General features: G+C 41.7%; 1 long non-coding RNA gene and 1 pseudogene across 1 annotated transcript in view; both read right to left on the reverse strand.

Annotated features, from left to right (window-relative positions):
• Window positions 1-15,322, reverse strand: part of LOC133249741 (uncharacterized) — a 271,661-nt gene that overhangs the window by 219,073 nt on the left and 37,266 nt on the right. The gene's annotated exons all lie outside the window — the stretch shown is intronic.
• LOC133250016 (solute carrier family 25 member 16-like) lies at window positions 14,012-14,735 on the reverse strand (annotated as a pseudogene).

A 15,322-nucleotide genomic window follows, 5' to 3' on the forward strand; every position in this document is an offset into this window, starting at 1 on the left:
TGAATGAATATCCACAGTGATGAGGTCATTCAGGAGTATCCCTGCTACCTCCCTCCCCTGGTGGTCATTGTCTCTCTGAATGGAGCAGCTTTGGGGGCATCTGCAGGCATAAGTTATACAGATATAAAGGTGTCTTCTATATATTTGTTAGTATTTTAAGTGGGGTCTAAATGTTTATACTGTTCTGTAATCTGTGTTGTGTAGATGCAAAGAGGGGATTGATATTTGGAAACCTTTTTTTTTTTTTTTTTGTGGTGAGAAACAAGCCTGCAGTGGAAGTTCAGAGGGAACTGGAGTATCTGTAGGAGCCATCAATTACAGTGCAGGTCTAACCCTGTGAAGGAAAGAGGGAATAAATGTTGGATAGGAAGTCAGCTAGACTGTGCTGCAATACTGAGTGCCTTGGTGTCATCAATGGCAACTAAGAGACCAGAAATGAGCCCATAGGAGACCCAGGTCTCCCAGGGAGGGATCTTTCCCAGGTCCCTGCTGCACTCGGTCACTGGTTGGAAACAGCCCACGGGGTGTGGCTCTGATGGTCACCAGAGGCCCCCTTGCGCTCACAGATCCACTTCTCTACCAGGTCTGCAGAGCAGCCCATCATGGTTCCCAACTCCTCCCTTTCAGAGTGTGTGAGTTGGGTGACATACAGCTCTCCTTGGGGGGCTTGATCTTGTGTCACAACTGCTACCTGTCTTCTCCCTTCTCCTCTCAAAATTCTCTTCAGTCTTGGCTCTCACCTCATCGAAAGATTGGTGTGGTGTGACCCTAACTATCATCAGTGTGGTCTGAACCCTCACTAGTGGGTCCTTATCAAGCCCAAGCTGCTGACCGTACCTGAGTTACAGTGAGGCAAGGGAAGGAAGTTTGAGGAGATGGTCAAGAGGGTCGCCTGGGCTTAACATACGTTATTCCCTGCTCCCATCATGTAAAAGTAGCCCAGCTTCTTGATGGTCAGTCAGGTATGCCTGTAACAATTCTGACTCATGAGATGATGTGGTCTGTCTCTTGGCGAGATGAAGAGCAGTACAGCTCAAGCTCCTACCTCTCAATTCTGGGGGCCAAAGGGTCTTCCTACTGTGTTCATCCTGTATGGGACTGTCTGTGCTTCCTGGATGTGGGTGACTCTTTCCTTTCCCTGGTTAGGGAATTTTCAGCTACTATGTCTTCAAATATTTTCTCAGGCTCTCTCTTTCCTTCTTCTTCTGGGACCTGTTTCATGCAAACATTAGTCCCCTTGATATTGTCCCTGACGTCTCTTAAACTGTCCTCATTTCTTTTTGTTCTTTTTTTCTGTCCTGTGGTAGTGATTTCCATGACTCGATCTGTTCTTTTTTAATTTACTCTACTATTATTTCCTTCTAGTGTGTATTTCATTTCAGTTATTGTATTCTTAAATTGGTTATTCTTTATATTTTCTGACTCTTAAAACGTCTAGCTTCTCACTCTGTGCGTTCATTCTCCCAAGTTCTTTGTCTTATTTAGTCTAAACTCTTTGGGAGTAGATGCTTATTTCATGTCACTTAGTTCTTCTGGGATTTTTATCTTGTTCTTTGTCTGGAACATATTCCTCTGCTGCTTGATATCTCTTTGGCTGGGATCCACAGCATCACTGATGGGTCCTTGACACGCACTGCAGGGACTCTCTGAGGCTGCAGCACTGTCAGAGGTCTAAGGGCACTTCCGTGTCTGGCAGCCAGGGACCAGAGTAGATAGCACTCATTGCAGAGCCAGTGCTTGGTACATTCTCAGTTGCGGGGGCCCACAGAATGTGCCCATGTAGTGGCAAGGCGCCAGCTGCAGGCCTTTAAACCTCTGTCTTATCACCAACCCATAGTGATGGGGCAGCAAGGCTTGGGACCAGCTCTGGGCTCACTGGCAGCTACAGGGCCCTGGCTGTCAGCCTTGCCCAGGTCACACCTACTGCAGTGGAGGCAGGTGACCTGTGTTGGGCTGGGGATGTGCAGGTGATGGCTGGAGGGGGTCGCTACAGGTGGGCGCAGTGGTGCCAGCCAGGTACAGAAGGCCCACAGGCAGCTTCAGGGGGCTTTGGCTCCCATGCACTCACCTGTGGCTCACACGCCCCGAATCAGGGCACGCATGCAGCTGTGGAGGCTTATTACAGGCATCAGGGTGGTGGCATTCAGGAGTACAGCTGGAGGGCTTGCCCTGAGTGTGTGCATGGCAGTGGGGGTCATTCTGGGGGGATTCAGGTTGGCTTCTTTTATTTACACACAGCCCACCTGATGCAGATAGCTGGCTCACTGGAAAAGACCCTGATGCTGGGAGAGATTGAAGGCAGGAGGAGAAGGGGATGACAGAGGATGAGATGGTTGGATGGCATCACTGACTCAATGGACATGAGTTTGAGTAAACTCCGGAAATAGTGAAGGGCAGGGAAGTCTGCCATGCTATAGTCCACGGGGTGGCAAAGAGTGGGACACGACTGAGGGACTTAACAACAAGCCCGAACCAACTGCTGGTCTCTGGTGAGGGCAGGGAGGAACTCAGGCAGCTGGCGTTTTACGCTTGTGTGGCTGCAGAGACTTTTGGGTGTCTGCTGGTGTGGGTCCCAGCTTCCCCTAGGGCAGCAAGGAGGGGCTTGGGTAGCTGCATCAGCCAACAAAACTTCTTGTGGGGTAGAATCTGCAGGGCTCTGTAAAGGCTGCTGGCTGTCAGCTTCTTCGGTGGTGAAGTCAGCTGAGTCTGTCTGCAGAGCAGGTCCCTGAGAACACCATTGTTCCTGCTGCATGGCTGTTGTTGACAGCACCTGCTGCCTTTGTTCCTAGCTGTCTCTACATCTCAGGTCTGCCAGTCTCTGGGCAGGGTGGGATGGAGCGGGACATTCGTACAGTGCCCCAAAGGCTGCAGAAACTGATGGTTCACCCTGCTTTCATTTCCCAGCAAGGGAAACTCTAGTTGAGGACTTAGCACTTCATGCTGGGCAACACCAGCTTGGGGGATGGATTGATGGAAGCATCTTTCTTTTTGTGTAGTTACCATTGAAGTTTCTGTTCTACTGTATTACTAAAGCTGCTAAGTGGGCCCCAGAGCTCTCCGAGAGCTGTGTGTTCATGGATAGCTGCCTAATGGTTGACCTCTGTTGGGGGACAGAGTGGAGTTTCCTACATTGTCATTTTTGGTGATGTCACTCAAGATTTAGTATGGTTTAAAGTGATGTACAGCTGACCCTTTGAGCAACACGGGTTTGAACTGTGCAGGTCCACACACTCAGATTTCTTTCACTAAATACATACTACAGTACTGAAGACATGCATACAGTACTACATGATCACCAGTTAGTTGCATCTGCAGATGCAGAACTGCAGTGAAGAGGGTTGATTGTAAAGTTATATATGCATTTTTGAATGGGCGGAGTGTGGCTGCTCCTAACCCCTACATTGCTCAAGGGTCAGCTGTATTGTGCCGAATTGACAAGGGGTAGACTATGCTGGTCTTTCGGTGTGTCAACTTGGCCAGGCTACAGTCCCCAGTTGTTCAGTTAAACATTAGATGTTTTTGTGCAGCTTTTTATAGAGTAGGGCTTCCTAGGAAGCACTAGTGGTAAAGAATCTGTCTGCCAATGCAGGAGACGCAGGAGACAAGGGTTCAATCCCTGGGTCTAGAGGATCCCCTGGAGAAGGGAATAGCCACCCACTCCAGTATTCTAACTTGGGAAACCCCCATGGACAAAGGAGCCTGGCAGGCTACTGTCTATGGGGTCGCAAAGAGTCGGACATCACTGAACATGAGCAAAAACAAGCAAGTGATTTATGGAGTAATTAAAGTTCCACAGTCAGTTGTCTGTAGGTCAGGTAGATTGTTTTAGGTAATCTTATGAGCCCGATTCAACCAGTTTAAATGATCTGAGAGCTGAGACATTTCTCAAGATGTCTGTGGACAGAGTTTGAACAGATTTTGGATCTGCCTTACTACCACTGTATAACTCATTTCCTTGCAATCAATACCTTAATATATATCTCCTACTGGCTGTTTTTCTGGTTGAACCATAATGAACACATGCTCTTGTTTAAGTACATAACTTCCAAGATTAAATAAGTTTTTTCAATAAGAGTAATTCCAACCACACAGAGAGGAGAGTGAAAAGGATTTCTATAACCTTACAGGTCTGAGCCTTTGGCACTGGCTGTGCTTCCCAGGTGGCGCTAGTGGTAAACAAGCTGCTTGCCAGTGCAGGAGACATAAGAGATGCGGGTTTGATCCCTGGGTCAGGAAGATCCCTTGGAGGAGGGCATGGCAACCCACTCCAGTATTTTTGCCTGGAGAATCCCACGGACAGAGGAAACTGGTGGGCTACAGTCCATGGGGTCACAAAGAGTAGGACTCGACTGAAGCGGCTTAGCATGCACCCGCGTCCCATGATTAATCCTTTTCTGCCATCTTGTGGTGATACTTGAACATTTACAGTGATGACTGCTCAAGGAATACTCCTGAAAATCCTTAAGCAATTCTGCTGAGTTACCATCTCATAGGGAATGATGCCAGGGTTACAATCAGGTGATATACATTTCTCTATTTTGCCAGTGATGGGAGTTGAGTACCTAAGCACACAGTGTGTTAAGTTCCTATCTGAAAACAGCATACTTTAGAATGTGAACATCTGTGGCAACAGTCAGAATGAGTATTTTTATATCAAAAGTTTAGAATTAGAAAAGCAACACCTTCTTTGTAGAAAAGCTTAATGAATTTCTCTCTTGAGGTTCAAAGTCCCTCCTTTCTCACTATCTACCTCCCCATCCCTCTCAACAGGTGTTCAGTTGTCAAAAGGTCACCTAAGGTCATGGTTCAGGCGACTGAGCAAATGCAAAATGAACATAAAGGATTTGAGAAACATAAGAATTAACTTGCAAAAGTTTAATTACAATGTACTTTTTAAAATGTAATTTCCTTTTATACTCAATATATCATGATCATTCTTCAATGAAGATGTGGCTTATTCCTTAAGTGTTGTGTATGAACTACATACTACTCAGTACTGTGTTGTATGAATGAACCATCATTTCATCTTCTCCTTGATAGACGACTAGCTCAGAAGGTCTTGATGTCATTCTTAAACCTGAGCCATGATGATTGTTGCCCAGACTTTATGAATTTTGCTGCAGAAAGTTGTTGGTCAGAAGGTGATAACATTAAGATGGTAAAAGGGAAATCTAATGGGAAGAGGGTAGAGGATGACAAATCACCACCAGACTCCTTTGAGGAACCTCGATTCTCAGGAGCTGCTATATGCATTGATTTCAAGGCAGATAATTGAACCGGGAGGGCAAGATTTTCTCAGTGGTGCCTCTGTGACTGGTGTTTGGAACCACATCTCAACACTGCTGGTGATCTTGGTTGTGGTTATTTAGTCGCTAAGTTGTGTCCGACCCTTTTGATCCTATGGATGGTAGCCTGCCAGGCTCCTCAGTCCATGGGATTCTCCAAGCAAGAATACTGGAGTGGGTTGCCATTTCCTTCTTTAAGGGATCTTCCTGACCCAGGAGTTGAACCCTGGTCTCCTGCATTGCAGGCAGATGATTTACCAACTGAGCTATAACAGCCCTCATTTCAGTGTACTAGTTCACTACCCTGAACTAAGGAGATTCAACTCAAATTCTTTGCAATAGGAGGGCCATGTAAATAAATGCCATAAGATGGATATGCTATAAAAGCCAAATAAGAAATGGCTAAACCTTTCAGATGTATACCATTTACCATGTACATAAACATAACTAATCTTCATGCTGACCCGATAAATTAGGTGCTATCATCTCATTCTGAAAAAGGCAAGCATCACCCCCTCTAGGAAACTTCTCAATGTTGACCTTGCCCTTCTTGGTACCTACATACTCCTTTGAGGTACAAATGGGCTATGAAATTGGCCAAATTGTTTGCCGATGGTTAATAAGGTCGTGAGAGAGGGAGAAAGTGGGAACCTTTAGTTCTACTGAAAGGTAGGTTGCCAGATAAGATCCTTCTCTAGGGGAACTTCCCAACCCAGGGATCAAACCTCCTGCACTTCTGGCAGATTATTTACTGACTGAGCCATCAGAGAAGCCCCACATAATACAGGATGCCCTGATAAACCTGTATTTCATGTTAACAATGCATAACTTCATAAGTGTATATACTAAATCGATACATGTGTAAATATGGATATATTTACACAGAGTTTCCTTTCTTTCTGTGGGCCCATGCTGAACAGCAATCACTGGATAAGGGCCAACACAAGGATGCAAACTTGCCGACATGTCCAGGACCAGAGTCCAGTGACAGGCATCGGGAGAGATGAGTGTGGACACCAGGAAAACAGTGCATACTGAGACTGGGAGAGACAGAGATGCTAAAAAAGTGTTCGACTGAATGTGGGTGGGATGCCCATAGCATCTTCTAGATAGAGTCCAAGAACCATCCTGAAGATGTGACAGGTAAGGATAAACTTAAAGTGGGACTCAAACAGATGTGAGAAGTGTACAAGGTGGTCACAATTTGGGGGGAAACCTGTAACAGGGTCAGTAGACTAGCTCTAACCCTCACTGCTGCATGTGGTCCCAAGGTCATACATAATTTTCATCATTTTCCTTCCATTACTACACACTCTAGATTACCTGCCCCTTTGGCTAGTATTTTTGCTGGATTAGACCACTTGCCTGGTGGCCTAGACATTTACCCCGAGTTTCTGATTACTAGAAGGGGCTATTGCCCTATGGATAGATATGATCCCAGCCATGTCACTACTTCTACTATCAGCTCTGACTTTCAAACAAAGTCACATATTGCAGGAGAAGGAAGTTCTGAGCGATGCTGGTTTCCCATGTACCCACACATTCCTGATGGCCTTAGTGACAGTGCTCAAGTGTGAAGTGCTAGTTCTTACTAGGGAAGAGTGGGCCACCTCTGTGTACTTAAGAGTTCAGGGGGTCTGCAGAACCAACCCCCTCAAGGGACTCTGGATGGGGAAATGTGGATAGTATTTTTCCAAACAGGACCCTGACTTGAGCATAGCAGACCTGCCTTAAGTGAAAGTCGCTCAGTCGTGTCTGACTCTTTGCAACCCCATGGTCTATACAGTCCATGTAATTCTCTAGGCTAGAATACTGGAGTGGGTAGTCTTTCCCTTCTCCAGGGGATCTTCCCAATCTAGGAATCAAACCGGGATCTCCTGTATTATAGGTAAAGACCAACTGAGGTATCAGGGAGCCAGTATTCTGGCCTGGAGAATGCCATGGATTGTATAGTCCATGGGGTCGCAAGGAGACCTGCTTTAGCTGAGCATTAAAATGTTGTTCATTGAATAAGAAGTTAGCTATGGATTTGTCACATACGGCCTTTATTATGTTGTGGTATGTTCCTTATATGCTCAAGTTTTGAGTGTTTTTTTAATGTTGAAAGGATGTTAAACTCTGAAATGCTTTTCCTGAATATATTGAGATGAATTTATGATTTTTGTCTCTCACTTATTAATGTGCTGTATTACATTTATTGATTTATTTGTGTTGAACCATCCTTGCATCCCAGGGGTAAATCCTACTTGGTTATGGTGAACAATCTGCTTAATGTGCTCTTGAATTCGGTCTGAAAATATTTTCTTTAGAATTTTTGCATCTGTATTCATCAGAGATATTGGTCCGTGGTTTTCTTGTATGCCTTTATGTGGCTTTGGTATCAGGGTAATGCTAGCCTCTTAAAATGAGTTTTCATTTTTAGAAATTTTTTTTTTCCCAAAAAGTTTGGAAGGATTGGCATTAATTCTTTAAATGTTTGGTAGAAATCATCTGTGAAGCCATCAGTCCTGGGCTTTCCTGTGTTTATTATTGATTCAGTCTCCTTTTTATTGGTTTGTTCATATTTTCTATTTCTTATGTAGTTTTGGTTGGTTGTTTAAGTGTGTTAAGAACTTATCCAGCTTTTCTAGGTTCAGTTCAGTTGCTCAGTCGTGTCTGGCTCTTTGCGACCCCATGGACTGCAGCACACCAGGCTTCCCTGTCCTTGACCAACTCCTGGAGCTTGCTCAAACTCATGTTCATCCAGTTGGTGATGCCATCCAACCATCTTATTCTCTGTTGTCCCCTTCTTCTCTTGCCTTCAATCTTTCCCAGCATCAGGGTCTTTTCCAATGAGTCAGTTCTTCACATCAAAACATCCAAAGTATTGGAGTTTCAGCTTCAGCATCAGTCCTTCCAATGAATAATCAGGACTGATTTCCTTAAGGATTGACTGGTTTGATCTCCTCGCAGTCCGCGGGACTCAGGTCCCTTAATTTTCTAGGTTTCCACAGTTTTTTGGGCACATTTTTGCTTAGAGTAGTCGCTCATGACCTTCTATATTTCTGTAGTATTGGTTGTAATATCTCCCATTTCTGGTCATATTTGAACCTTCCTTTTTCTCTTAGACTAGGTAAAGGTTTGTTTTGTTTCTTTTTGAAATACCAGTTCTTATTTCATTGATAATTTCTATTTTGGTCTCTATTTACTCTCATCCTGATCTTTATTTTCTTCTCAATTTGGGCTTTGATTGTTTTTTCAGTTCATTGAGTAATAAATTGAGACTTTTTTCTTAATGTAAGCATTTTTCAATATATACTCCCCTCCTTGAACATGTATCCATTTTCATACATTTCAAGATTTTCTTAACTTCTTGCTTTTTTGACACATTGGCTGTTCAAGGCTGTTTTAATTTTTACATATTTGAATTTTCCAGTTTCCCTGTTGATTTCTAGTCATGCCATTGTGAACAGGAAAGATAGCTGGTATAATTTCAATGTTTTAAAATTTTCTGGGACTTGTTTTGTGACTTACCACGTGTTGAAAGTGAGGTAATGAAGTCCCTTACTATTATTGTATGTTGTCTATTTCTCCCTCCATATCTGTTGTTGTTCAGTCGCTAAGTCGTGTCTGACTCTTTGTGATCCCATGGGCTGCAGCATGCCAGGATTCTCTATTCTCTACTCTATTGTGGAGTTTGCTCAAATTTATGTCCATTGAGTCAGTGCTGCTATCTAATCATCTCATCTTCTGCTGCCCTCTTCCCCTTTTGCCCTCAATCTTTCCCAGCATCAAGGTCTTTTCCAGTGAGTTGGCTCTTTGCATCAGGTGGCCAAAGTATTGGAGCTTCAGCTTCAGTATCTATTAGTGTGTGCTTAATGTATTTACGTTCTCTGATGTTGAGTACGTATATATTTATGGTTCTTACAGCCTCCTGATGGGTTGACCCTTTTATCATTACACAATGACCTTCTTTGTTACAGTTTGGACTTAAAGTCTGTTTTGTTGGATATAAGGATAACCCTCCTTTTTCAGTTTCCACTTGCATGAAATCACTTTGAGCCTACATATGTCCTTGAAGCAGAAGAGTCTCTTGTAGGCAGCTTATGTTTGGGTCTAGTTTTTTTTTTTTTTAAATTATTAATTCATCCAGTTACCTTGTGCCTTTTGATTGGAGAATAATCTATTACATCTAATGTAACTATTGGTAGGTCAGGACTTACTGTTGCCATCTTGTTAACTGTTCTCTGTGCTTTAGTTTTTTGTTTGTCTCTTGCTATCTTCCTTTTGAACTGATAATCTGCCATAGTGGTATGCTTTGATACTCTTCTCTTTATGTTGTGTATGTGTCCTATAGGTTTGTGTTTATCTACTACAGGTTTTTTTATTGTGGTTACTCCGTGGCTTCCTTGAAATATTTTATAGATATAATAGTCTATTTTATGCTGATAGCAACTTAACTTTGATCGCATATGAAAACTCTACCCTTTTACTTCCCCCAAACACATTCCGTTTTTAATTTCACAAATTACATCTTTTTTATATTGCATATTTTTTATTAAGACTTACGTAGCTATAGCTATTCATATATTTGTCCTTTGACCTTTTTGAGTAAAATTTATTTTTAATATACTATGTATTCTGTAACAGACACAGAATGTAAAATTTTATTTTAAAAATTTGCAGTCCTTTAATTGGTAACCTGAGATACTTATTTTATACATTTAAATTATCTAAGGATTTGATAACAGTATTTAGATACATTGTAACCCAGAAATGAAAATATACAAAATAGTTCTAGGAACGCATGTATTTTTATGTATAGATCCACTTATAAATCATACAAAGGTACATATTTATTTTAAAATTAAGAGTTTGCAAATGAAACCAGTTTATCTAGTTTCTTACCAAGGTATGACAAAAATATTTTATGCAAAAAATAAAAACTGAAGCAGAAATAAGACTTTCAACTTACGATTTTTAACATTCAGTTCAGTCAGTCAGTTCAGTTGCTCGGTCGTGTCCGACTCTTTGCGACCCCATGAATTGCAGCACGCCAGGCCTCCCTGTCCATCACCAACTCCCGGAGTTCACCCAGACTCACATCCATCAAGTCAGTGATGCTATCCAGCCATCTCATCCTCTGTCATCCCCTTCTCCTCCTGCCCTCAATCCCTCCCAGCATCAGAGTCTTTTCCAATGAGTCAACTCTTCGCATGAGGTGGCCAAAGTATTGGAATTTCAGCTTTAGCATCAGTCCCTGTATTGAACACCCAGGACTGATGTCCTTTAGGATGGACTGGTTGGGTCTCCTTGCAGTCCAAGGGACTCTCAAGAGTCTTCTCCAACACCACAGTTCAAAAGCATCAGTTCTTCGTCATTCAGCTTTCTTCACAGTCCAACTCTCACATCCATACATGACCACAGGAAAAACCATAGCCTTGACTAGACAGACCTTTGTTGGCAAAGTAATGTCTCTGCTTTTGAATATGCTATCTAGGTTGGTCATAACTTTCCTTCCAAGGAGTAAACATCTTTTAATTTCATGGCTGCAATCACCATCTGCAGTGATTTTGGAGCCCCCAAAAATAAAGTCTGTCACTGTTTCCACTGTTTCCCCATCTATTTCCCATGAAGTGATGGGACCAGATGCCATGATCTTCGTTTTCTGAATGTTGAGCTTTATTATTAACATTAGCAAACTATAAATTGCTATTTCTGAAGCCTAAACCATAACTGTTCTCCCTTGCATTTTTGTCATGCTTATAATAAAACTTAAAAAGAACTCAACACAATAAGTGGAATTCTCACATTTTAAACCATTTTAATACAAAGGATAGCAATTCAAATCATGTTTTACATTTCTGTGTGTGTGTGTGTCACTCAGTCGTGTCTGGCTCTTTGCTACTCCATGGACTGTAGCCTGCCAGGCTTCTCTGTGCATAGGATTCTCCAGGCAAGAATACTGGAGTGGGTTGCATTTCTACTTAAGTTTATATTGCACTAAAATTCTTTCACAAGGAAGAACTATTTGATGTATCATGACATAATGCTTAGAAACATTATTTGATGTTCATATCTATATTAGTAGGTATTTTACAGTGGACTTAGATGATCTGGTATATACCAAAATATTTAATGAAAACAAATCTATAACTAATCTATTTCAAGAGCAAAGATACTCAATATTTTTATTGCCTTTGGGAAATACACTGACTTTTAAAAAACACCTTTAAATCACTCATAGAAACTGGAAATAACATTTGCACAATACCTGAAAATTCTTATTGTTGAGTCTGTGTGGGTTAGCTGTTCAGTCATGTCCAAATCTTTGTGACCCCCATGGACTGTAGCCTGCCAGGTTCCTCTGTCCATGGAATTTTCCAGGCAAGAATACTGGAGTAGGTAGACATTTCCTTCTTCAGGGGGTCGTCCCAACCCAGGGATCAACCCTGGATCTCCTGCACTGCAGACAAATTCTTTACCATCTGAGCTATCATGTTAAGTCTCTCTACACAGCTACTTTTTCAATACAACTTTTATTAAGGAAATTAAGAGAAAATGTCCTTTTATTGAGTACAGCAGAATTACATAAGAGCAATATTAAGAATAATAGTTCAATGTTGGCTTTAAGCTATGTTTTATATACCTTAAATTTCCAATTCTCTTCATTCTGCTGCAATATAACCAAGCCCGTCTATGATAAGAACCAATGTCAGTCTTTGAACATCATGATTACAATTAAAAGCTTGGAATAGCATGATAAAGAAAAAGGTAACACTTTTTTAAAAAAAATCTAGTTGATTTACAATATTGTACTAGTTTTGGTGTATAGCAAAATGATTCAGATATATGGAAAAACTGAATATATATATAAAGACTTTATATATTTCACATTACTTTTCATTTTAGCTTATTACAAGACATTGAATACAGTTCAGTATGTTATACAGTAAATCCTTGTTGCTTATGTATTTTATATGAACTGGTTTGTATCTGATAATTTATCCTTTCCTCCTCCCCTTTCCCCTTTGGTAACCATAGTTTCCTTTCTGTCTGAGTCTGTTTCTGTATTGTATATGGACTCATTTGTATCATTTTTAGATTCCACATTTAAGTGATACAATATTTGTCTTTCTCTGACTTACTTCACTTAGCATGATAATCTGTTCATGTTGCTCCAAATGGCAATATTTCATTCTTATGGCTAAGTAATAATTCCATTGTATGCATGTATATATTTAATATGTGTGTGTGCTCAGTCATGTTCAACTCTTTGTGACCCCTTGAACTGTGGCCTGCCAGGCTCTTCTGTCCGTGGAATTTTCCAGGCAAGAATACTGGAGTGAGTTGCCATGCTGTCCTCCAGGGAATCTTCTAACCCAGGGATGGAATTCGCATCTCTTACATCTCCTGCATTGGCAGGCAAATTCTTTACCATTGCGCCACTGGAGAAATCCATACTAATTCCATTGTATGTATATACACACATACATATGTGTAGGTGTATATGTACACAACACATCTTAAGCCAATCATTTGTTGATGGGCACTTGGTGTATTCCATGTCTTGGCTGTTGTAAACAGTGCTGAACATTGGGGTTCATGTATCTTTTAGCTGTTTTTTCTGGGTATATACCCAGGTGTGAGATTGCTGGATCATATAATAGTAGCTCTGTTTTCATATTTTAAGTAACCTTAATGGCAACCTCTTAAATCCCATTTTAAATTAACCTTATTTCCAAATAATACTTTTAAATGATTTCAATTAACCTATTGATTAGCCAGCATCAGCTTATAAATTCCTGCCCCCCCCAATATTCCAAGGTATAACTTTCAGCATCAGAAAGCATAGTAAGCACTTTTGATTATGATGAACAAAAAAATCAAGTGCTAAAATACCAGTGGTTTTCAGTGACAGGGTAAATGTCTCCCTCCAAGTATGTTCTTCCCACAAATTAAGATTTCATTTTTCTCTCAAAGAGTTTAAGGAAATCATAACTTTTTTTAGTTGAGGTGAAAAAACTGCTTCATAAGTTCATGTATTGTAAAAGCCACTGTGTGAGGAAGAACACAGTGGGTATAATTAAGAGAGAAACCAGGATCCCTTTGAATTCCATGGTGTCCATAGACATACTTTATAGTCACCTTCCTGGTAAGGCACTTTTCAAATTCTGAAGGAGCAGTTCCTAACTACAATTACCAAAGAATACAACAGATGAGTAGGATACAACGACTCTGTGTTTTTGTTCCAGTAACACCACTGCAATGTAAGTTTGTGAGTTTTCAAAACAAAGACATTAGGATACAGCAAGTCCCCTACAAATGAATGAGTTCCATTCTGAGTGCACATTGGTAAGTCCAGTTTGTTCGTTAAGTCCAACAAAGTAGGCCTCGGTACCCAACTAATATATTTGGCTATATAGTAGTACGGTATTATGATAGGTTTATAAAACTTTGCAAACAAATACACTTAAAAACACAAAAATAAAATATTTTTAATCTTACAGTACAGTACTTACCAGCTGTATCAGTAGTACCAGCTATATCACCGCTGCTTTTATGCTTGCTTCTAGACATCCTGGGCTTGAACTAAAGATACTGTGCTACTGTACTCTCTACAGTGCTACACAGTGATGTACACGTGATCACAACCACTTGTAGAAGATGCACACATGTGACAATGCACGCCAGACACAGGAACTAACATGATTGGACATGTGAACACACACTCACATCTTTGAAAGTTTGCAAATGGAAGGTTTGTATGTAGGGGACTTACTGTTATCAGAAATTCTGCCAAGAATGTAAGGAGCACAGGAAAGGTACCAGAAGGAAAAAAGCAAGCAACCAACCAAATACATGCCTATGGAACCATTCCCAATACAGCAGGTATCAGGCCTCTGTAAAATACAAGGTAATCACTTTCCTTTGCTCAAACAATTTTGAAAGCATGACTAATTCCTGTATAAGTATGTTCCTCTTTCACTTGGAGTGTTCGGTGTACTATAACCATGTGTAGAGGGTAAGTACTGATAACTGCCGTTAAACCTGCCACAGATCCAGCCATTAATCTGTGTACAGACCAGAAACTCAGCTTTGTAGTAGTAAATGTTCCATCATGCTCAAATGCGATAAACTGGATTGCACCATAGGGAAATATTCAGATCATCATTGCAATAATCCCTTTATATTAATACAATCCAAGGTATCCATCCTTTGGGAAATAGCAGGCAATGCAGAAAATACTTCCGAATGTTTTTAGCATTGACTGTGAGCTTGTAATAAAACTTTTACTTGATCCACAGGGGCAAGTGTTTTGGCACAGCATCTTGCAACACCTCTAGCCAGGAAGAAGCAAAACCAGAAGTCCTGGACTGCAGTGGGCCCTCCAAGTTCCAGCTGCCGAGATGGGTTAGCCAAAACCAGGGCTGCCTTGGGAGCTTTGGTCAAATTACAACCCAAGGGCATTAGCCATGGCCAGAATGGGCAGTGACAGGGCACTGACTGACTGGCAGGTAGGGCAGTGAGTGAAAGTCACTCACGTCTGACTGTTTGTGATCCCATGGACTATGCAGTCCAGGGAATTCTGCAGGCCAGAATACTGGAGTGGGTAGTCTTTCCCTTCTCCAGGGGATCTTCCCAACCCAGGGATAGAAAGAACCCAGGTCTCCCACATTGCAGACAGGTTCTGAGCCACAAGGGTCCTTTAACTGCCATACTAGAGTTACGTGGTTATAGTATTGAAAGTATTCTGAATTTGACTATATACTTAGTGTTACCAGTGTGATGCATGTGTGTGTATTTATTTTTGTACTGGGCCTTCGTTGCACTAGACCTACTGTATTAGATCTTTGTTGCTTTTCTCTAGTTGTGATGAATGGGGGCTATTCTCTAGCTGTGGACCATGGGCTTTAGGGTGCATAGACTCCGTAGTCGCAGCTCCTGGACTCTAGGGTGTGCAGGCTCAATAGTTGTGGTGAATGGGCTTAGTTGCTCCATGGCACGTGGGATTTTCCCAGATCAGGGATGGAGTCCATGCCTCCTGCACTGGCAGG

The sequence above is a fragment of the Bos javanicus genome, chromosome 6 (genome assembly GCF_032452875.1).
Source record: "Bos javanicus breed banteng chromosome 6, ARS-OSU_banteng_1.0, whole genome shotgun sequence".
Classification (NCBI taxonomy): Eukaryota; Metazoa; Chordata; class Mammalia; order Artiodactyla; family Bovidae; genus Bos; species Bos javanicus.